Source organism: Microtus oregoni, unplaced genomic scaffold, assembly GCF_018167655.1.
Source record: "Microtus oregoni isolate MIOR12 unplaced genomic scaffold, Mior012 000013F_ref0000133, whole genome shotgun sequence".
NCBI lineage: Eukaryota > Metazoa > Chordata > Mammalia > Rodentia > Cricetidae > Microtus > Microtus oregoni.
This window is the reverse complement of record NW_024543072.1, coordinates 21668009-21693332: the sequence shown is the minus strand read 5'-3', so window position 1 is coordinate 21693332 and position 25324 is coordinate 21668009. Positions and strand designations below refer to the sequence as shown.

The window sequence follows — 25324 nt, the reverse complement described above, 5'->3', positions numbered from 1 at the left end:
CCTCCTACTATTGGGCTCGAGGTTTAAGGCAAGAGACCTAAATATGATGTTAACTCTGAGTCAAGGCTTAAACTTTAGGTGGGAAGCACTGTGCTTCCATATACAGTTTTTATATGGAAGGTATAAACCAAATAAACAGATACAATAATATATGTATATAAATCTTAGGAGAATAAAAGCCAGACTATAAGTCCCCAACTTACTGCTGTGTGCACTCAGTCTTTTAAGAGTATATTTTATTCTTTGCAGGTTTTCATCTGGGGTTTTGCACAGTAGAAAACATTGGGGTGAGCTTTGGGAGCACAGCTAGACTGATCCACGGGCTCTTCCATGTCACTTCCAAAGTTTCCACCCAGCCCGATCCTGCATATCCTTCCTGATGGTCTGGCCTTTTAAGTCTGCCCTTTTAAACACTTTCCTCCAACTCCCTAGAATTAGCCCAGGTCCCACACCCAGTGCTCAGCTTAGTCTGTCCACTCCTGTCTGCCCAACAACGAACCTCTATGCTTCCTTCAGGATCGTCCCTGCCTGAGCCCACAACCCACAGGCTCCTCCAACACCACATCCAACCTCTTCATAGTGAAAAATCCTGTACATCCTCCTCCATGGTTTAGCCTAGTGAGTTTACTAAATCCTTCCCTCCATGCACCCTCCCCAAACTCCAGATTTACCCCATACTCCAGACTTGGATAGGGACATACGTCCTACTTCCTACTTACATCCAGTCTCATGTCTACTTGACTTTATCTATCTTAAGCCATTTCCAAACTCTAGGCCCAACTTGAGTTACACATCTCTCTTCTGCCCAAAACTGCTCTATCCAAACCAGGCACACACACACACACACACAAAAAAAAAATACCACATCATGAAAATACAAACAACATGATCAAGCCAGCATCTACCTTCCAAAACCTTCCAGTTCTATAGATATGTTTACCAATGATTATTCTCTGGATGAACTCCAGGACATAGAGTTTTAAAATAACAACAAATTTTAACAGATAAGTCAAGGTGCTTAAGAAAAGAATTGAAAGACAATGAATGCCTGAGTGAAGTCAAGAAAAAAGTGGAAAGGACAATCCAGTATTTGAAACTGGAATTTAATAAAGATATAGGAACGTTGAAAAGAACTCAAACAGAAAACTAAAACCCCCAATAATCTAACTCCAAAATTCAAAGAAAAGCCTTGTAAGCAGACCGAATCAATCAGAAGTCACAAAATACCAAACTTTCAAATTATGTGCATGTATGAGAAGGAAGAATCCCAAGTCAATGGCACAGACCAGATTTTCAACAAGATCATAGAAGAAAACTTCCCAAAACTAAGGAAAAACATGTCTTTACAAGCGCACAGAACACCAAAAATACACAAGACCAGAAAAGAAAATCCCCACAGACAATCATAGTAATAATAGTAAAAATACAGAATGAAGAAAGTCTATTAAAAGCTGCAAGAGAAAAAAATCCCACAAGTCGCATATAGAGGAAAACCCATCAAGAAAACAGGCAATTTCTCATTGGACACTTTGAAAGCCAAAAGCAATGCATTCCAAATCTTAAAAGATCATGATAGTCAACTTAGATTAATACACCCAGCAAAACTACCTGACATAGTTGAAGGAGAAAGAAAAACTTCCCAATACACACACACACACACACACACACACACACACACACACACATATATATATATATATATGGTCTAAAAACATACATCCACAAGCCAAACATACAGAAAATACAGGAAGCAATATTTTGGGTTGAAGAGAGGAATGGGCACAGTCAAAAGACTACAGAAAGAAATATGAAACCATAATTATTAGAGCTCGAAGTATCACTAAGAACACAAACAATAACACTAAAATAAGCAGCAATACAATGACAACCATTAATATGCATTTCAATAATAACTAAAAATTCATAGCCTCAATTCTTCAATCAAAAGGCACAGGCTGGCTGAGTTGATCAAGAAACAAAATCTATAAGAAATACATCTTAGTTTTAAAGTAAGAGTAAAAGGATTTACAGAAGTTCTCTAATGGGTTTAGGAAGCAAGCACTTTAAACTAAAGTTAACAAGAGGAGATAAGGAGAGACACTTTATTCTAATCAAGGGAACAACAGTTAACCAAGAAAACACTACTATCATAAACATATATGTATCAAATTATCGTGCCTCTCATTTCATAAAATTGTACTACTAGCTTTAAAGACATATATTAGTATCAACCTATTATCAGTAGCTAATTTTAATATTCCATTTTCTCCAAAAGACAGATCATTTGAATATAAAATAAATAGAAAAACAATAGAATTAAATAAAAGTATACATCAAATGGTTTTAATACTATCTCCAGAATACTATATTTAAACACTAAAGAATACTCATTCTCTGCAGCCACATAGGGATGCCTCTTTAAAACAGGCCACATCCTGAGATGTAAAACAAATCTTTACGAGTTCAACAAGATTGAACTAATTCTGTTTATCATATATAACTAAAATGCAATAAAACAAATTTGATAGCAAACAAATCTCCAAAACTCATGGAGATACAGAGATTAATTCATTAATAAATGATGAATGGGTAACTAAAGAAATCAAGAAAAAAATTTAAAAAATTATTGCAATTAAATGAAAATGAAAACACAGTACAACAATACCTTTGAGACACATCGAAAGCAGTCATATCCTATGCAGCCTATAGAATGGGAAAAGATCTTCACTAACCCCACATCAGACAGAGGTCTGATCTCCAAAATATACAAAGAGCTCAAGAAATTGGTCACCAAAAGAACACATAATCCAATAAAAAAAAAATGGAGTACAGATCTAAACAGAGAACTTTCAACAGAGGAATCTAAAATGGCTGAAAGATACTTAAGGAAATGTTCAACATCCTAAGTCATCAGAGAAATGCAAATCAAAACAACTCTGAGATTCCATCTTACACCTGTAAGAATGGCCAAGATCAAAAACTCTGATGACAATTTATGCTGGAGAGGTTGTGGGGAAAAGGGAACACTTCTGCAATGCTGGTGGGAATGCAAGCTGGTACAACCCCTTTGGATGTCAGTGTGGCAATTTCTCAGAAAATTAGGAAACAACCTTCCTCAAGACCCAATAATACCACTTTTGGGTACATACCCAAAGGATACTCAATCATGCCACAAGGACATGTGCTCAACTATGTTTATAGCAGCATTATTTGTCATAGCCAGAACCTGGAAATAACCTAAATGCCCTGTGATGGAAGAATGGATAAGGAAAATGTACATTTACACAATGGAGTACTACACAGCAGAAAAAAATAATGACATCTTGAATTTTGCGGGAAAATGGATGGAGCTAGAAAACATTATTTTGAGTGAGGTAACCCAGACACAGGAAGATAGTTATCACAGATACTCACTCATAGGTGGTTTTTTTTTTTTTTTTTTTTTTGATTTTTCGAGACAGGGTTTCTCCGTAGCTTTTGGTTCCTGTCCTGGAACTAGCTCTTGTAGACCAGGCTGGCCTCGAACTCACAGAGATCCGCCTGCCTCTGCCTCCCGAGTGCTGGGATTAAAGGCGTGCGCCACCACCGCCCGGCTTCATAGGTGGTTTTTAAATATAAAGCAAAGAAAACCAGCCTACAAACCACAATCTCAGAGAACTTAGACAACAATGAGGACACTAAGAGAGTCTTACATAGGTCTAATCTACATGGGAAGTAGAAAGTAGACAAAGACAAGAGCTCCTGAGTAAATTGAGAACATGGGAATCTTGGGGAAGGATTGAAGGGGGGAGGGGAGAGGCAGGCAGGGGAGCAGAGAAAAATGTAGAGCTCAATAAAAATCAATTTTAAAAAAAGAAAGCAGTCCTATGTGGGAAATTTGTAGTTCTAAGTATCTACACTAAAAAAATTGAAAACTTGCAAGAAATCAGAATGAGGACAAATAAATGAACTAATGGTTCAACTAAAAGCTTTGTAAAAGTAAGAACAAAGTGCATTCAATCCCAATCAAAAGCAATGGATAATAAAAGTCAGAGCAGAAATCAATGAAATATAGAGACAAAGAAAGCAATGAGGCAAGGAGTTTAAGAGTCAATTCTTTGAGAAGATGAATCAGATTGGCAGAGCTTTGGCCCAATGACCCAAGGTAGGTCCCACATTACCAGAGTCAGAAATGAACAGGCAAACATTACAACAGTTGTGAAATGATTGTGACTATTATGAGAAGAGTTTTAAAACTTCTTCTCCATTTAGTTAAAAAACAAAAGAAATGGATGGATTTCTAGATACAGCCAGACCACCCAAATCAAAACTGGTGTAGGAGGGTCTTCTTTCTATGTGTTGCTTTCATTGGCCAAATAAAGAAACTGCCTTAAGCTGGGCGGTGGTGGCACACGCCTTTAATCCCAGCACTCGGGAGGCAGAGGCAGGTGGATCTCTGGGAGTTCGAGGCCAGCCTGGTCTACAAGAGCTAGTTCCGGGACACTTTTTGATAGGGCAGAATTTAGATAGGTGGAGTAGACCAAACAGAATGCTGGAAGAAAGAAAGCAGAGTCAGGCAGACGCCATGGCTCTCCTCTCTGAGACGGATGCTGGTTAGACTCATGCCAGTAAGCCACAGTCAAGAGGCAATACACATTAATTGAAATGGGTTAAACTAATATGTGAGAGTTAACCAATAAGGGGCTGGAGATAATGGACCAGGCAGTGTTAAATGTATACAGTTTCTGTGTAATTATTTTGGGTAAAGCTAGCTGGGCGGCCGGGTGCCAGGAGGGATGAAAAGCAGGCCCTCTCACACAACACAAAACAAAAAGTCCATATCCTAAGAAGAGCCAGGGCAAAGGACGATTGACACAGTAATAAAAAGGCTTTCAATAAAACGTAAATAAAAAGACCAGGGCCAGATGGAGTCCCAGAAAAGATCTCCAACCAATCTTTCTTAAACTATTTAAAAACTTAGGAACAGAATGCATATTACCAAGCTACTTCCATGAAGCCAGTATCCTTCTAATGTGATCACTTGAAAATTAGGTAACCAACAAAATGAAAACTACATCCCCAGTGAACAAAGACTAAGAAATGCTCAATAAAATATTTGCAAACAGATTACAAACATGCATCAAAAAGATAATCCATCTTGACCAAGTTGACTTCATCCCTCAAATGTAGGAATGGTTCAACATTTGCAAGCCAATAAATAAAATAAAGCATGTAAATAAACTTAAAGGCAAAAATCGCATTATCATCTCATTCATCACAGAAAAAGCCTTTGGTGAAAATCCAACATGCTTTCATGGTAAAAGTCCTAGAGAATGTCATATTCAAGGGAATATGCCACAACCTAAGAAAAGCCATGCATGAGAGACCAATAACAAACACTATACTAAATGGAGGAAACGGAAGTAAACGCTAGTGAGCTCAGGACTGAAACTGGGCTAACAGCTAATCCACTCCTTTCAATACTGTGCTTGAAGCACTGGTTGGACTAATAAGACAAAAGAAGTAAATTAAAGGAATAAAAATAATGAATTAATTTACATATATGCATTATATGTGTGCATGTGCTTTCATGTGTACCAGTGTGTGTGGGTGCACATGCTTATCTGTGAATATGAAAACCAGGACATAGGTCAATATTGGGTGGCTTCCCATTTATTTATTTGTTTACTTACTTATTTACTTATATTTATTTATTTGATCACAGTCTCCCATCCAACTACAGCCATTCAGGCAGGTTAGGTAGCCAGCAAGATCTAAGTATTCACCTGTCTCTATTTCCTCCAGTAGTGGGGTTACAGGCACATGCCATCATGCCCATCATTTTCAACATGGGTCCTAGAGATATGATATGATATTGGGTCCTCATGCTTGCACTTTATCAACTGATCCATCTTTCCACCCACCAAATTACAATTAAAATTTCTCATTGCATATACTCATTACATTGTGTATACTCATTCTTACACTAGTATGTAGTACATGTTTTAAGACAAATCTATTCTAACGATTAAGAAATGGTAGTTTTCAAAATAAATGAATGCTGGCTACAAGGGCAGTTAAAGATAATGTCCCCAAGCTGTGTGGTCAGTGGCCCATAGGTCCAGGTCTAAAGATTATGATCTGAGCTCTCGAACACACATGAGAACTCAAAAAGATGAGCTCAGACGAGATCACACACATGGAACGACACAAATAACCGATGCTTTAGTTGTCTTATCGTGAAATTACTTCTCAGGGACGACCACATAAACCACTCTAGAACCAATGAGAACAGACTTTTCAAGAATGGGTATACTGGGAAGAAATTCATCATCCAGTGACTTTTGCAGCGACAGACTTGAAACACCTTCTCTCGTAGAACTCTCCCTCATCCAGGGGAGAAAGACAGAGAAAAGAAACTGACATGAAGCATGGTGACCATGGTTTCCTTTGCAGGGCTAGGGCTCAAAGTCAAAGTGCATGATGACCCACCTTCATGTAGAGGGAGGGTCTCTACAGCTTCCCTAATTGATCGCTCGATCAAAAAGCAGTTCCTCTTCACTCCCTTCCTATGAGTCTCAAACCAGACCTCAAATGAAGTTATGAGGATGAAGATCACATAGGCACATATGTGTGAGCATACTCTTATGTACATCCTCCCACCCGTGAATACATATACATATACACATGTACATACACAAATGTACACATGTATATACACACATGAACACACACATATAGGTACACACACACACACACACACACACACACACACACGCGCGCGCGCGCGCGTGCGCACCCTTCCCCACAGCCTTTTCAATTGGCTATGTAATGCACTGTTTTTGTTGTTGTTGTTGTTGTTTGCTTTTGTTTCTGCAAAACCTGGTGTCATGGTATTGACTTCTGTGGATGTGAGACTGTGAGCCCTTACTTGTTCTTAAGAGTTTAGAAGAAACTGTAATAGAATTCTAATCATGGAAATATTATAAAAGTGTATCTCAAATGATTGCTATTTCAATAAGGATGGCATTCTAATTATGGTTGGGTTTCCATGCAGTGTAAGCAAGTGTTGTGAACTTCCAGACAAAATCATGGCAGTCAATTCTCAAGAGGCAGATGGGGATGGAGGGACACAAGAGCACTGTCAGGAGGAAAGCATATGGTGAGTATTTGACTTTGGTTGTCCCAAAACCATATCATGCAATAAAAAGCTAGTCATTAAATGTTGCATTATTTCAAAGTAATGATAGCTACATTTTGGAAAAGTTGTAGGCTCATGATGCACAGATGAAATATGGATCAACCGCCAGCCAAGTCCTGACAGCTGACTATAATTTTGCAGTCACAATGCTTTTTGTGGTCACACCTGTGAGCAGGGGTGGATCTGTTTGAGCAGACAGCAAAGCTACAGCTGGGGGCAGAGTGTAAGGTCTCAGTTTCATTGAGTCCATTTTGAATGCAGTCAATTCCGAGGCTTGCAAGAAAAGATGGACTGTGTGGAAATGTCTGGAGCTATCCAGGAAGCTCAAGTCTTTCTCTTTTTTCATTTCTTTGTTATTATTATTATTATATTACTTTAAAAAATACCAGCCTGGTCTACAAGAGCTAGTGCCAGGACAGGCTCCAAAGCCACAGAGAAACCCTGTCTCAAAAAACCAAAAAAAAAAAAAAAAAAATACCAATCTAAATTCCCACTCCCTCACCTTTTCCCACTCCCTCCCCACACTGACTCATCCCTTCCCCCTCCAATCCTAAGAGAGGACTAGGCACCCTGTCCTGTGGCAAGTCCAAGGCCCTCCCTACTACATCTAGGTTGAGCAAGGTATACATCCAAAGAGAAAAGAATCCCCAAAAGCCAATAATACAGTAGAGACAAATCCCAGTGCCACTATCAGTGGCCCCTCAGTCTGCCCCAGCTGTCAACCCCCTTCAGAGGGGTTTGATTGTCCCCATGCTCGTTCACTCCCAGTCCAGTTGGAGTTGGTGAGCTCCCATTAGCTCAAGAAAACTGTCTCAGTGGATGACCCCCTCATGGTCTTGACCTCCTTGCTCATACTCTCACTCCTTCCACGCTTCAACTGGGTCTTGGGAGCTCAGTCCAGTGCTCCGATGTGGTTCTCTGTCTGTGTTCCCATCTGTTGTTGGACAAAGGTTCTATGGTGATATTTAAAATAATCATCAGTTTGACTACAGGGCAAGGCCAGTTCAGGCACCCTCTCCTTTATTGCATAGGGTCTTAGCTGGGGTCACCCTTGTGAATTCCTGGGAATTTTACTAGGGCCAGGTTTCTTGCTAACCCCATAATGGCTCCCTCAATCAAGATATCTCTTTCCTTGCTCTCATATCTGTCCTTTCTCCATCAAGTCTTTCTTAATACTGTCGAGACCATGAGAAAATCTGATAGCATCAGGCATGTTGGACTGAATGAACCAGTTCCTTCTCACAGCTGGAACAGAACAAAACGCAGCCCATTTGTTTTTTAACAAATACTCCACGGTTTCCTGTGTTGTGTGAATTATGCATCCATTTGTATGAGATATTATTGACTCACATGCATACATTCCGCACTTTAGACTGATTTCCAGACTGAAAAATAAGTCCAGGGAATTTCCTAGGAAGTGACAAGCATAAAGAAGTGGCTCTTATTTCTCCAGACTAGTTACTCAGTTCCGCAGCTGGCCCCAGTGCCAGAGGGCCGGTGGTGCAGGCAGGTTTAAGTGCTGCAGGCAGGTTTAAGTGGAAAGCCTGCCTCATTCCTAACTATTGTGTTACTCTCACAATCTGTCAGAGACAGTGCCACTTTAAGCTCTGCCCTAGTTAAGGCCGTGTTGTTTCTCTGTTGCTTAAACAACCATTTCCAAGTGGGAAAAAAAAATCTCAGCTTCAAAATTCCTCTGGGCCACCACACAGCCTTGGGCATCTTATGCTAAAAAGAACTCGAAAATACTGTTCAAGGCATTTTAAAATCCCTTGTGGGGGAGAGGGTCTCCAATTAGACTCTGTATTAAAAATACAATAAAATAACACTTATTTGGTTGTCTTTAAATTTTTTTAAATTGAGCTTTAAAAATTTCAATAAAAAATGACAACTCTCAATGTCTTTCTTCTCTTCTTTTCAAATGGCACCAGAATGCGTGTGAGCAGTCATTACAAAACAGGGAGATTAATAACCAGAAGGCTCTCGGTGACAATGTGCGTGAACGGGCCACATGTCCATGACATTTTCCTGCATCCACTCAAACAGATGGGCCTCCAGGGTGAGCCGGCCTCCGAGGAGATGAATGAGATTCCACAGCTCTTAACACAGTGGCATAGAAATGGCCCAGATTCAGTGGCAGGGGCATTCTTATGCAGACAAAGCAGGGCCACAAAGGTGTCCTGTCCCAGTGTCTATCAGCGCGGATCCATCCGTTAGCAAGCCCCATTCATTCTCATTAAAGCCTCATTCGGTATCAGATGACACCGTTCAGGCACCCCATGGAAATCCCGAGGACCTGATCATCCATTAACTAGGATTGATGCTGATGTGGCCGATCTGGCGAGAGAAGGCTGTGACAGCCCCACACTAGCCATCCAAGCCAGAAAAGCGGCAGGCAGAAATCAAACAGGGAGAGAAAGCCGAGTCATCCGTGAGCAAATGACTAAGGCCTCCTGAGCTGGCAAAGGTCATTCAAGACATTGAAATTCAATGAAGGGGCCTGCAGGCTAAGGAAAACAGGAGAGCACCAGGGAACCTAGCCTGCAGAGAGGCTGGAGACCAATGCCCCCTTTTCTATAGGAAGGAGTCAGCATGGGGCATACTTTGCTGAGGAGCTGGGGGGGGGGGCACGGCTGCAAGGCACATCTGGAACACAGGTGTGTGGCCTGATCTTCCCATGCCAGCAATCAGCAACCACTTACCAGGAATTCTATTGTTGGTTTGGATGGAAAGCAGAAAGAATTATAGCTCCACTGTTTTTTTTTTTAAATATGTTGATTTCAGCTAAAACCTTCTTTCCTCCAGCAGATTATCTGTTTAACCCACCGACTTAATTCGCTAGCTCCTTGGTGGATCAAATGATATTAGTGGGTTAGAGTTATATTGCCACTGGAGCAGCCATTTAATTCTGGCAACTCTAAAGCAAATTATTTCATAAATGGATAGTTTATTCAATTCTGTTCAGTTCCAATTCAATTCTGAGTCCTTCTATGACCATAGTACTGAGATAGACCTGTAAGGGAACGGGAGCTCGGGAGAACCAATTTGCTCACCATAGACCAAGGCAATGGTGACTTGTCCCAAACTACAGCCCTGCGATGCAATGCAATATAGTGTAGGACTGTGGGGGTGGGATAGAGTCCCAGTAACTATCCAATGTAGACAGAAAATGGAGGTGATCGCAATGAAAATCCAAATAGCCAAGTAAGAATATCACAGTTCAATAAATGACAGTGTGAAATGCAAATCTCACACCGGGCTACAGAAATGAAGGACACACTCAGGTTATCCCCTCTCTTAAGTATCTCAGAGCCTTGTGGGCTTACAGCATCCTCGGATAACAGTTGCTGCCCAGTGTTAGTAGAGCGCAGAGAGTGAGCATGGAAGCTAAGGAAAGGCTGGCCAGTGACGACTGAACTGGGGCAGAATGCAGACCCTCAGCCCTAGAGAGTAAGGGAGGAATGTGGGCGAGAAGGAGGAAAGGGAGGAACCTGCACACACTATGATGGAGATCCGACTGAGCTACACAAACCCATTGTGAGCTGCCAGCTTGATGGAATCCAAGTTTTATTGTTAGGTCTTTACAGTAAAATGTCCACTTGGAAGCTCTGCAGAGAATGGGTTGGTGGCATATGTCAGATAAGCAGTGGCAGTGGGGTTGGTTTGGTGTACCCCTTTTGAGGACCCGAAACACTGGTCCCTGTCTGGGATGCATCAAAGGATAAGACTTAAGGAGGAGTGGATGGGTGGGACCTGGGATGGAATGGTAGGAAAGGGCTGGTGGGGACTCTGAGGTTCAGATTTTGGAAACTAAAAAGTAGCGTCCTTCATCAAGCTATAGGGAGGAAAGAGGCAATGGGGGTGGATGGAGATGATATGAGATAGCTCCCAGGATGCACCTGTTGATTTATGAGAGATGAATCACACCGACGTCTTATGTAGCTCATCATATACGGCTTCTTAAAGATCTGTGATTACAGAGAGAATACTGTCCATGAGATAAATATCCTAAATGCAAAAGGCAGAAGCACAAGATGTCCAAACACAGGAGGCTTTAATATCCTCTGACTTCCCTGCAGTCTTCCCTGTGTCTCTCTGGAGGGGTCGAGTTTAGAAGGCTTAGTTAATATCACCAGGCGCTGACTCAATTTACTTGGCTCTTTCATTTAGTAAGTACTTACTAAGTAGCTGCTAGGTATCAGGAAAGTGAGGAATTTGCTATAAAGAACACTCTGCCCCTGCTTTCCTTGGCTCATCAGAGTGAGGAAATACCTAGGAAAACCACCCCTATGGGGGAAAGACTCAGTGGCTTGAGAGTTTCCGTTCAGACTCACTTGTTGTGTTTCTTTCTGGGCCTGTGGTGGGTTAGGGAAGCATGGGGGAGCATGGAGTGGAGCAAAGCCTGTCACTGCATGATGACCAGGAAGCAGTGTAGCGACATTTCATGTGCATTTTAATAGCTAAAGCTTGCCTGAAGTTCAGAGAGTAGATCACCCCCACTGGCCAGCCTTACGGACTGCAGGAGTGCAGTGGCGACACACACCTTTAATCCCAGCACTAGAGAGGAATATAAGACGGGATGAGACAGCTCTCACCCAGGGTCTCATTCTGAGATTCCTAGAGGCAGGGTCACCATTTCAGACTGAGGTAGAGGTGAGAGCTAGTGGCTGACTGTTTTGCTTTTCTGGCCTTCAGGTTGAACCCCAATTTCTGTGTCTGGATTTTTTGTTTATTGTGCTACAAAGCAGGATAAGGATTGTGGGGGAGGTAACCAGGGAAAAGATATAGCCTTCAAAGGATGCCCAGTCACCTGCTTTTTCCAGCCAGCCTCTACCTCTTAATAGTCCATTCAGCTACAAGCTCACCAATCAGATTGTCACAATCCAATCACCTTGGAGTAGCATCACCAGCACAGAAGCTTTTGGGGGACTCTCCAGACCCAAAAGGCAATGTTACATATCAGTAACAAATTAGGTTGTGGACAACAGCGAGTTGTAACACACAATGAAACCTGCTAGACATAAGGAATGAGCCAAATGAAGTGAGATTTTAGAACACGGTGGGAAAATGGTCAAATCAGAACTAGGGATGGGGGATGGTACAGAGGTGACTTTTAGTGAGATTTTCTTCATTATTGAATTATATACATTGCTTTTGATTTGAGTTTTAACTTTCCCCATTAAAATAACGGTCTTCACCGCTGAAATAGTTGATACCACTTTCCATTGGTAGAGTTTTTTGCTTTTCATGATTTAGGGGGAAAAACAGAGTTATTGGGCAAATTTTGATTCCCCCATGACATTACTATATTTTGAGAATTATACTACAATTCACTTGTTGAATAGCTGCTTCCTCATGGTAATTTAGCCAAGGTCCACGTGATTTGTGTTTTTCTCTTGAACAAATCTTCTGTCACGGATCAAGGGGAAGGCAAGAGAAAGAATTCTGACATTAATAATTAGCTCAGAGTTGCCATTTGCTTCTAAAGATGTTGATTCAACATAAGTAAATATTTTCATTTCCATTAGGAATATTCATCTTTCAGTAGACCTAGCCTTTTCAAATCTCCACAAACACATTTTGAAGTGGTCCTTTTCCTAGTAGGACAAGGACTCTCTCTGCACCTTCCCCAGGACTTAGTCTGTGCCTGGGTCACAGGAGGGATGAAGACAATCTGTCTATTCACTAGAAACTGCAGATCTTTAACACCATGGTAAGAACTACACACAGAAACAAGTCAGCAGTTCCTCTTCTTGTTAATCTTAGCAATATGTTCTTTCTGCTGTTTCGCATGAGCCTGATGTCCAGAGATGTCCAAGAATGGCTTCCTAACTCTTGCGGTTCACGGTTCCAGCTTCCCATCAGACCTTCAGTAATAGCAGTTACACACGTGGACGTGAGCCAAAGGACCATATGCCAATGACTCAATGAAGAAATTATCTATGCATGCACTTAGTAAGGATGGACTTGTGCCAGACCGATGATCATTAGTGAGCCTTTGATGACTAAGCTGATTTGGGAATTACTTGGTATGTGTAGGAGAGTGTTACGCAAGGAGCCATGCTTGTGTCTGTGTTTATATTTATGCATCTACTATACTCTTACTTTTTGGTGAAGATCCACAGTTCAACATACATCTATGCTGACAACATGCACACACACACACACACACACACACACACACACAATCTGTATCTTGATTGGTCTGAGTGATGAACGCTGTTCCAATCATAAATTCTATGAATGCCATGCTACATGGCTCTTCTCAGTAGACGAAAACTCATTCTGTATTTTGCCCTGAGGAATTTCACTCACCCTCCTCCCAGTTTGTCATGATTCTTCTAGAAATCATGTGTGGAGGAAGCCTGCTATCCTTGTAGCTCATATGATTTCAGAGAGCATGGATTTCCTAGGGAAGCACCATCTTGGTGACTGGTGGCCCATGTGGCCCTTTTTAGCTTATGGATGCTGAGGAGTACATAGGTCAAAGTGTTACTGCTCTAAGTAGTCTTTTAAGTGATGTTAATTTACTCCCATAAAAGGTTAGCTCCCAAGACATATCTGTGGACTCTCAAATAGGCTGTGTGGAGGCTTTTAAAAGTAAAACGATTGTAATATACCCAACACACCTATTACTGTATTGTGTAAATCTATATAATATATTATGTACACATATACTCCTAAAGAGTCCCATGGAAGAGCAAACATACTTCCTATCTGAGGGGAGGATTTAATTGATTTAATTGATCCTCACTCTTAGATTTTTAGTTCTACATAAATAAAGAGAAGCTAGGCAGTGACCATTTCCCCTTCAGCTGCCCGCTGTTTTGGATCCAAGGAAAACCCAAAGGTACTGATTGCTAATCTATAATATTATTTTTTAAAGAATTTAAAAACATGTTAAGTAAGTTCCCGATGGAAAAGGGAAAAATCTTTAGCTGACTTTTTCTAAAATAAGAAGACAAAGAAGTTAAAAGCACGAAACCAAAATCAGAGGGGAAAAAAATCCTTCTCTACTGACACCCACATATCTAGAGAGTATTTAAACTATTTCACTTTATAAACTTCAACAGGGATATGATTTCTGGTATTCTGGCTTATAGAATCACTTGGGAATGAATAATTCATAGGCTTTTTACTAAGCCTCCAGTGTAAATCAGTCAAATATAGCAACATGATATTCATGCTGAATTTTTAAGTACCTCAAACATCTAGATGGAAACTTTTCTTCTAGAGACAGAGGGAAGAAGAATGCAGTTTTCCGTCTGCTCATGTTGCCCAGGCATGCTTTCATTATATACTTCTGAAACATCCTATAAGAGGGATTTAATTAAACAATAAACCAGTGAGCAGCACAAGTGAAGGGAAGCAACGCGAACCCCAAACTTTCAGCGCTATGCTTCCTTTATTAACATAGCATGATGAAACCACACAGAAAAAGCAATCTAATAACAGACATTCTTTTGAGCCATTTTCAGAGAGCGAAAGGACATCCACTTATTGTCCCACCCATCCGATTGGTCCATATACAGCAATAAAGGTACAATAGACGGAAACAGGAAACAGCCTGGCACAGCTGTAGCATCTTATTAGCAGCTAATGGACATCTGAGAAGAACACGCATACAATGCCGAATCGTCTGTACCAATCTCCGAAGCAATTACTCTTAATTAGCGGGTTCTGTTTATAGATTCAACTTGGTGGACCCTATGTATCAGAAGGATGAAGGCAGCTGGAGAAAGCCAGGATGCCCTTAAAGGAACAGTATTGTAAGATATCGAGGGCCCTTTTTGTTATCTTTCTTTTTGGTAAGTGAACCTTAATTTCTCTCTGCCATGTCCTAAACATACCCTTTCATGAAGGATTAAAGGGAAAGTAAAAGTCTTAACAAGGCTAACAAGGTGAGAAGTAGTCTTGCTGTTGTCCCAAGAAGATGATGACAATGATAGTGATGATGACGGATAATTCTAATAATGATAAAAAAAAAAAAAAGCAGTGGAACCAAATAACTGTAGGACAAAAATACTCTCCTATACTATGACTCTGAGTGCTTCCAGAATGTTCCACCCTCCCTGCCTCCATCCAAATGCAGTACTTGGATCCAGAGATACAGCACCTGCATTTCGTCTCTGCCAAATTGGAAGCCAAGGGGCAAAATGGGCGGTGTGACCAGCTGTATCTCCATAAAAGAGAGAACACAAAATGAATTTTCCAGTCCAGGATAGTCCAAGGGGTTCTGGATTTATACACAGAGACATGGAGCCAAGGGGCCACTTCTGTAAATGGAAAAATACTATGTTGATGGGCTCCACATACCACTACCACATAGAATGTGCATAGGAACAAAAAGAAGACAGCCTTGTGGATAGCTGCCTGCTGTGTGTGAAATATTTTGTCTCATGTACACAGCTGTCCTTTTTAAAGAGAATCAACATTACAATCATGCCTTCTAGAGATCTGAAAGGACCAGAAGGTTGGACTCTTTAATCATCTCTGGTTATAATGGAGACACACTTTTCCATTCCTCTGAAAATGAGAATCGCATTTTGCTTATATATTGGCGTTTTGGTGAAAGGACCACTGTGAACTCAGAAAGTGTCCTGATCTGTTACCCATGACTCCAAGATCAGCATGTGCTCTAACACTTGGTCTCCAGATGGTGGCGCTGTTTAGGAAACTTCAGGAGGTGAGTACTCACTGCAGACGGAGGTCACTGGGGTCATGTCGCTGACCCCCTTCAAGTCTGTTTCTTGCTTCTTGTAGCATGAGGCAAAGAAGCCTCTTCATCTCAATCTTTAGTCACCATGATGCTCTGCCCAAATACATGGGACCAAACAAATATGGACTGAACTCAAAAGCCCTGAGCCAAAGGAAGTGTCTTCCCCCTTAGGTCAATGATTGTCCCTTAGGTCAATGTTCACGACCCCTTGGGATTGAATGACTCATTCAAAGTGGTCCCCTTAGACAATCAGAAATATCAGATATTACATTAAACTTAAGAACAATAGCAAAATCAGTTAAGAAGTAGCACTGAAAATAATTTCATGGGTGGGGGTCACCACAGCATGAGGAACTGCTTGAAGGGTGGCAGCCTTAGGAGGACTGAGAACCACTGCCTTAGGCTGCCCTCTGGGGGTGGAAAGCTAACACAGACATCAAGGTTATATTTTGTAGCCGCCCTGAAATATTTTTGTAAAAGACTTGCTGCCTTTGTGGACACATATATTTTCTTTAAAAAGCTGCTGCTCATAGATTTCCTTCAGCAGGGAAGTAGAGGGGTTGAGGACACCAGGATAATACAGCCCCCAGAATCAACCAAGCAGGGCTCGTGGGGGCTCACACAGACTGGACCGGCAAGCATGGAGCCTACATGGCTCTGCCCTAGTTCTCTCAAAATGTTATGGTTGTTAGCTTGATGCTTTTGTGGGATTCCTAGCAGTGTGAGTGGGGGGGGGGGGGTCTCTGATTCTTTAACTTGCTCTTGGGACCCTCTTCCTCCTAGTGGGTTGCCTTGTCCAACCTTGATAGGAGGTTTGTGCCTAATCTTATCGTTAACTTGTTAGGGTGCGCTTGGTTGATATCACTGGGAAGCCTGCTCTTTTCTGAAGGGAAATGGAGGAGCAGTGGTTGTCAGGGAGAGGGCAGGTGGAAGGACACTGGCAGGAGGGGAAGGAGGAGAACTTCAGTTGGGATGCAGTGTTGTATGGGAGAGAATTAGATAGATTAAATAGATAAAACGGCCACTCATAAAATGGACACGGCATTGCCTGTGGTGCAAAGTAGCACACACAATTAGACCTGCCAAGACAGTGGCCTCCTGGATGGCTTGTTCAAATTTTAGCAGCGTAGTATCCGTGTGCTAATTTATTTTAACAGTTGCACTTAGAGGTTCATCGCAAATCATGGAACTGGCCAAGTGCTGGCCCTGAGTGTAGGCTGTCTGGTCTAGGACCTGCCCCTGTATCTTGCATATGGCTTTTATGACAAGTATAGACTTGAAGGCTCATTGCAATTTCCATTGTCCGTGGCAAGTTGGGACAGGCTGAGAGCAACGGGAGTCCCCACTTGCCCTTCTCCTGTGTATCTCAGCATGGCGCTGGGAAGGGTCACATTCTTTTCAGGAAGCTTCAAAAGCTGAGGAGAGTTGTTTTTTGTCTTTTTGGAAATTAAGTGTTCGATGTGACTAACTACATAAGCTCGAGCCTGCGGCCCACTCAAGGCCCCCAGACATACGGTGTTATGAGCCTCACGCCCTCAATTTGTTCCCTGATATATTCAATATGTTCCCAGTTTTCCCTAGGGTCAGCAGAACAGACAGTTTGCTGGTAAAGATTACAGACATTATTCTGGAATCATTGATAGTCATGGCTCTTGAGGCAGTTAGAAGGGAAGAACATAGATCCATTAAACAAAGGAACAGGGACCATGTGGTGGCTGCTACGACGAAAATAGCAATTTTACTGTCAACGGTTTGCCTTACAGGGAACCAATAAAAGAATTGAAACGTATAAATTCTGTGCTGAGATAACAAGTCCACAAAGGGGTCTGGCAGAGCCACTGGAGAGTGTCGGTGACAATGGAGTCCACCTTATCACACCGTGAGGATGGGAGCCACACAGGTCTCCGTGCCTCGAGACCATCTGTACTCCACAGGTTAGACATCCCAGAGCCTGGCCGGATTCCTGCTCTGATTTCATTTATCAACCACTCAGAGTCTTAAGATCTCCAGCCTGGCGGCAGGCTCCTCCTGGCTGGAGGCTGCACCCTGGCTTTCCTGGTCACACAAGGGATAATGTACACAAGGGATTTAAAATACAGGAGTGTCATCAGGTGTTGATGACATGCTTCCTCACCAATAGGCAAGCATAGGCAGAACTGCCCAAGTTACTGTCAGCACAGATAATCCAGTGCTGGGCCCCAGATGCCAGGTGTCCTGGCATTACTTTAGGACTCCATTATAGTCATTATTTCCCCCAATCTCCTTCATGTTGCTCTGTCACTCAAAATTCCAGGGCAGGCTCAGGCACCTCCTCACTTGACAGAGGGCAATCCTGTCTCCTCAAGATAGTCATTCATTGTGTTTGCCTGCTCCTGTTAGAATTGGTATCCCAGCCCTCAGCACTCCTGCCGCTCTGCAAGAACACACAATCCTTTAGGCTGAGACTCTCATATGCAACCCTGCTAAACCATTTTTGGTGAATGTGTGAACAAGTGTTGCCCCTGCCTGGGTAAAGAAGAAAGCACACTTGTCCCGTAGAAAATTTTGCCTGGGCGCTTCAGCGCTTACCCCACTGTGGGTATTGCTGGGAATGGGTATGAGCACAGTGAACGGCCTGCTGAGTTGAAGGTTGTGTTCACGTCTCCTTGGCGTCAACACTCTCTACCCCCACAGCACTCCTTCAAATGGGTTAGGAACTAATGAGATCCTACATGATTAAAGTCGCATAATTTCAAAGACCAAGGCAGCATCCCTTGGTCTAGTCTGGAACACACACACACACACACACACACACACACACACACACACACCTGCTGAGTTATACAGTGTCTTCTGTCTGCCAAAATCCTGGGTCCATAGAAACAAGTGTATCACAGAAGAAAGGTTAAAAAAAAAAAAACCCAGAAAGGCCAGTGATGAGTTCCAGGCATTCATGGATGAATTAGAAATTCCTGGTGAGGGTGGCGGTTCTCACTTATGCATATGTGGGGTACATGTGGACAGACTCCCAACGGGGCTTAGCGAGTCTGGTAGATCTTGCTAAGAAGATGAAAGTCTGGTGTGTTAGTTCCTGATATGCTGCTGTGACTAAACACCATGATCCACACAACTGAAGGGCTTACTTCACACTTCTGGTTCCAGATGTCTGCCATCACCACACTGGGGAATGCATGTCAGAAGGCAGGCGTAGTAACTGGAGCAGATGAGAGTAGTCTCATCTCAAACCACAAACAGGATGCAGAGAGAACAAAATTGGAGTGATGTAAATCTTTATTGAATGACATAAATCTTTAAACCTTTAAAGCCTGTTCCCAGGGACATACTTCCTTCAGCAAGACCATGCTCCTTAAGTTCCCCAAACACTACCAGCAGCCAGGACTGAGAGCGTTCAAATGCTCTAGATTATGGGAGACGTCTCATTCAAGACACCACACTAGGTCCCATGACATCACAGCCTAGCTGAATACCAGGCGGGTTTCAGAATTGTCTGTAAGAGCAGACGGACAGTTGCTAGCTAAGATTTGTATAGTAATTCCAGCCATCACGTGCCCTAGCAATTCTCTTTGTTCTTCAGCTTGCATGATGAGGTATGGGGACCACCCCTTCCCATTTTCCCCAGTGAGCTAACAGCTGCTGAGTGATAACCTTGGAGAGACTGGTCTGTGAGCTGGCCGGAGAGTACAGACTCCTGAACAGCCAAGTCAGCAACGAACTCAAGGGCTGGAGATGGTCTACCTGCCCTCAGTGGGTACTCTTACCTAGTTTCACTTAGAGTGAGTGTCTCTCATTAAAGATTCAACTTTTCCACTTGTTGGTGTGGTTGGAAACGTAGATTGTCCCAACAGGCTTGTGTGTCCCAGTTGGCAGTCTATTTGGGAGCCTTTGGAACCATGGGAGAAAGAGTCTAGCTGGACAATGGGCACAAGTCCCTAGGTGCAGGCCTCTAAAGAAGGTATTCAGTTCTGGACCCGGACCAAGCCTCTTCAACCATTATACCTTCTATGCCATGGAGGCCTGTGTCCTCTGACCATGATCCAAAGGAATCCCTCTTTTCATAAGCTGTTTCTGTCAGGTATTCTGTTCCAGTGATGTCCCACATGCCCTAAATTGGAACTCCAAAGGTTCTAGTAACTGGGATGACAGTTTTAAAAAATAAAATAAATCCCAGATTGGCAAGATATCTCAGGGGGTAAAGCAATGGCCATGAAAACTTGACAGCTTTAGTCTGCATGCACAGTGTGCTCCAGTGGGGAGATCGGAGGCGTGCAGACCAGCTAGCCTGGCATACACAGCGGCAAACAACAAGCGATCCAGTCTCATACACAGTGCCAGGACAGAGCAGACACAGGCAGTTGTCCTCTGTCCTCCATATAGGTATGGTGACAAATGTGTACCTGTTCTTCCTCCCCATCTCACACAGTTGAGGATTTAAAGAGAGATGATGCTTGTCTATGATGTTTACTTTCTAAAGTGCTTGCCTAAAGGCAGATTATAGTACAGGGGAAATAGTGGAGTTGATGCCCCAGGAATGAAAGCCTTTTCATTCTTTCAGCATTAAAGAGTCATACCCTTAGCTACTTCAGACAATTGACGTCAGAATTCTAATGAAAGACAGCTGGCCAAAGGCTACCCCAGACTGACCAATCACTGCTACCCCAGACCGACCAATCATTGCTTCTCAAGAAAGTGAGTGAATTATGTTGGTATAGATAGGTGAAGCATGTTTTCAAGCATCACAGAGATCTGAAGCCAACTAGGAGCAAGCCAAAGGAGGCAGGAGTAAGCTTGCCAGTGCATCCTCATAATTCAGCATGCTGACCTGCAGTGACCCCCCAGCTGTATCCTCATAATCCAGCATGCTGACCTTCAGTGAGCCCCCTGCAGCATCCTCATAATCCAGCATGCTGACCTGCAGTGACCCCCCCCGGCTGCATCCTCATAATCCAGCATGCTGACCTTCAGTGAGCCCCCTGCTGCATCCTCATAATCCAGCATGCTGACCTGCAGTGAGCTCACTGGTTATCCTTACACATGTGCATGCTGAATTCAGAGAATGGCATGATATATATTTCCCACTGCCAATAAATAATACAGGAGAAAAGTAATCCCCTTTCAAAAGGTTCCTCATCTTTCAGGTACGAGTTTTATCCCCTAGAGTTTTTGACTTGTTTGTTCCTTTTTTAGTAGGGTCTCACATAACTGAGCCTGGCCTTGAGTTTGCTGCCTAGCAGAGAATGACCTTGCACTTCTGATTCCTCTGCTTCTACCTTCCAAGTACGGGGCTAATAGGTATGTACCACCATACCTTTAAAAGAACCATATATTGGGCTAGTTAGATAGCTCAGGAGTTAAAGGCACTTGTTGCCTAGCCTGTTGACCTGAGCTCAAATCCTGGAATCTACATTGTAGAAGAAATGACACAAGGTATATCCTAATATCTATAGGCATATCATGCCACACACATCACATATAAACAAACAAACACACAAACAAAGAAGTAAATGGAAACATTAACAAACTGTATGCAAGATCATAAGATAATATATTCTGAATATCAAAATTCTTCTAGTAGTTAATTTAGGCAAACTAAAGTTGAAACTAATTTTGTTTATATATAGTCTCAACTATGGAAATTGTCTATGTAGATTCAATAAGTTCCACAGCCAGCTACTAACTCTAAGCAGCAATCTTCAGCCTCTACCCCATTTTCTTCCCTTAGAAACTAAGGTGCTTTCTAATGACCCCTCATGCCCAGCTTTGTCAAGCCTTAGATATCACACGAATAGCTGGAATGTTGGCTCTAAAGAAGAGCACATGCAAGTTGAATACCGTTGTTCAACTCCACACCTTAGAACAATCCAGAGGCAGATGGAAGGGGTGGTCTCTTATAACTGTGTTCAATCTAGAAACCAGTGAAGCTTTCCTTGGTCATTTATTTTTATACCTTAATCTATTATCAGGTTTAAAGAATGTACTGTAGTCTACATGCAGGAAATAAACCCCTCACGTTCTGTCATTCCTTCATGGGTGTAACTGCTTTCTTCTTTGCACAGTTGTGATTTGAGTGTTAACCAACAGTTTTCAATACCGCTTGACTCTTGGGCCAAACCAGATATTGGAGAATTGCCTTAAAAGGAAGCCTACAGCTCCCTGATGACTGGAATCCCTAGTAACCCTAAGGTACATTATCTGAAGTCAAAACAAAGCCTCCACGACTCATTCTGCTCACCTTTTATCTCTCTAGTGGCATAGCCACAGCCCGCTGGATGAGATCTCAAGCTAGAGCTTAGGTGCAGAGGATGTTTGGTATATCTTTTACTCCAGGGTAGCCAGTGACTGTCTTTCAAAAGAAGAGTTTCATAATTCCTTGCTGTGGAACAATGGCCTTGTACCCTGCAAACATTTGTCACTTGTATTGATTTAATAAAATGCTGATTGTCCAGTAGGCAGGCAGGAAGTATAGGTGGGGTAACCAACAGAATTCTGGGAAGAGGAACAGCTTAGTCTGCAGTCATCACTCAGACACAGAGGAAGCAAGATGAGCATGCCTCACTGATAAAAGGTACCAAGCTATGTGGCTAACACAGACAATAACTATGGGTTAAGACATAAGAGTTAATAAGTTGCAGACCAATTGATAGAGCTAGAAAACATCATTTGGAGTGAGGTAACCCAGACCCAGAAAGACAATTATTATATGCACTCACTAATAAGTGGTTTTTAAACATAAAGAAAAGAAAACCAAACTACAAATCACAATCCCAGAGAACCAAGACAACAATGAGGACCCTAAGAGAGACATGTATGCATCTAATCTACATGGAAAATAGAAAAAGACAAAATCTTCTGTGTAAATTGGGAGCATGGAGACCATGTGAGAAAGTTGAAGGGGAGGGGAAGGGAAAGAACAGGAGCAGAGAAAAATGTATAGCTCAATAAAATCAACAAAAAAAGTTAATAAGAAGCCTGAGCTAGTAGGCCAACCAGTTTATAATTAATGTAAGCCTCTGTGTGTTTCTTTGGGACTACATGGCTTTGGGACCAGGCAGGACAGAAACCTCTGTCAACAGTTCCTCCTCCCAGGAGGGGTTGGGGGCTGAGGACAGGTAACAGGGGATTAGAAAAGAGGCTGTGGACATGGCTTCCTTCTACACAGTTATTTAAATATAATGAAGCACATGGCAACTAAGAGGCACTCAAAAGACTGGGGACTTGCATTACGTTATCATTTTCCACCGTAAATATAAAATCACATAAAAATCCAATGATGGTGAGTTTAAAATATCTAAAATGCTTCAACCTTTAGCCCCACTGTGGACAAAAAGGTTTTCTATTGAAACCCAAATTCTTCCCTTTCTTTAAATTTCACCAAGGAAATTTCCTTGGAATATTTTTGAAAATCACTATAAAAATATTGAATCCACAAAATATATAATAAAGTATTTCGGCATTCTAACATGACTGGCTTTTAATCTATGAATAAGGGAACCAAAATCACACCCTTTGCTGAACTTCTGTCTTGCTGATATGCAGAACACACATCCTGTAAGACCAAACTACACTTTATGTGAGAAATCAGAAATTATGAGCATTGAAGCTGCCTTGAAGATTCCTAGAATTTTAAATTCTTAGAGATTGTTTCCGTTGGCTGCATAAAGCCATTCTTTTTTAAAAGCCCTAACTTAGCCACAACAAGAAATCTTTTGAAATAGGAGAAATATTTGGAGCAAAGAATTGGCCTCATTAGCTGGCCTGAGAAATGGCCCAAGATCCCTTCACTGTTATCAGAGAACACCATCTGAGCAGCTGAGGGAGGACACAGCTTCAAATCCATCTGGCGCTCTGGGCTTCACATCGCTGTCTTTTTCAGCAATTGAGATGCAATCAACTCTTTGGCTCTTTGTATTTCTTATAAATCTCATTCATATTTGATATCCTTAATAATATTGGCCCAGCGCTTCAAAGAGATGGCCCCGCACTTCCTATCGAATGAACCTCTGTGTTCATCCATCCCTTTCGCTGTCCCCACACTCAGCACATGCATTGGTATGGAGGTCTAGTTCCACCACATGGTTTTATTTTTCTTGTTACTATGACATAATACCTGACAAAATCGACTTCAGAAAGGCAGGGTTTGTTTTGGCTAATAGTCTGAGGGTAACATACAACACAGTGGGGAAGGCAAGTGACAGGAGGAAGAGGCAGCTCTGGCTACATTTCATGAGCAGTCCTGAAGCAGAGAGATGGATGCTGGTCATTAGCTGACCTGCTACTCTTTTCTGTTTTGATTCAGCTTGAGATCCCAGCGCAGGGAATGGTACTGCCTTCATTCAGGGTGGGTTTCCCTTTTTCAGTTAAACCTTTCAGAAAACACCCTCATAAAAATGCCCCAGAGGTGTTTCCTAGGTGAATCTAAATCCAGTCGAGTTGACACCAAAGACTAATTATTACATATGCCTAGTGTTTGATCTTCCCAGAATACCACATGCTAGTATGTTGCGGGGGGGGGGGGTCCATATGCTCTGCTTTTGCTTGTTCTAAGGAAGGACTTGGACCCGTGTGCATGCTCAGCCAGTGCTCTCTCTTTGAGCCACAGCCAAGCCTGACCTCCACATATCAGCAAGTGAAGGAAATGGCGCAGGTATAACTGAGCTTTCTCCTGGTTCTTCTACCATGGTCTTTTGTGGTCATTTCAATCACCACATTGCAGCAAGGAATCTGATATATTTTCATGTATGTATTAGTCTTGTCATGGAAATCATACTATGTCTAAAATGAAATATAGCATGCTTATCTTTCATGTTTATAAAAATATTAGAAAGATGTCTTAATTAAATTAAATCAAATTAATGGCAAATTAATTAAACCAAAACTTTCATAGTAAACACACAGATGGGGACTATTGCATACTTTTATTTACAAATGTTTCTTCTTGTACATATAATCTGAAAAGATAGGAAAATGACTGTTCATGGTTGTCCTAGTCCTGGCTTTTGTAAGTATTCATCCTGCAGCATTGCTTTTACATGCTATCTTCCACTCGTAACTGTGTTCCTTGAAGCTTCACTTACAACTGGAATTACTCAACCTTTTAATAAAGCTTCCAGTCATGAAGGGTTGTCAAGGGTTTGTTCTTTTCTCCTGGCATTGTGAGAATCAGAAGGACCAATATAGAAGAAGAAGGAGAAGGAGAAGGAAAAGGAGAAGGAGAAGAAGGAGAAGAAATAAAAGATGTGTGTGTATGTGTGTGCCCACATAGCAAGGTTTATGCAGAGATCAGAGGACAGCTTGCAGGCTCTCCCCTTCTATCATGCTGGTCCCAGGGATGACACTCAGATTGTCTAGCTTGATACTAAGTGGCTTTACCTGCTGAGACTCCTCACCAGTCCTATACATTTGTTTTAGGAAACATTCAGTGGTCTGTGGGG

At 42.1% G+C, this 25324-nt stretch overlaps 1 protein-coding gene across 1 annotated transcript in view; it reads right to left on the bottom strand.

Moving 5' to 3' along the window:
• Rarb (retinoic acid receptor beta) overlaps positions 1-25324 on the bottom strand; it is a 648568-nt gene that overhangs the window by 358808 nt on the left and 264436 nt on the right. The gene's annotated exons all lie outside the window — the stretch shown is intronic.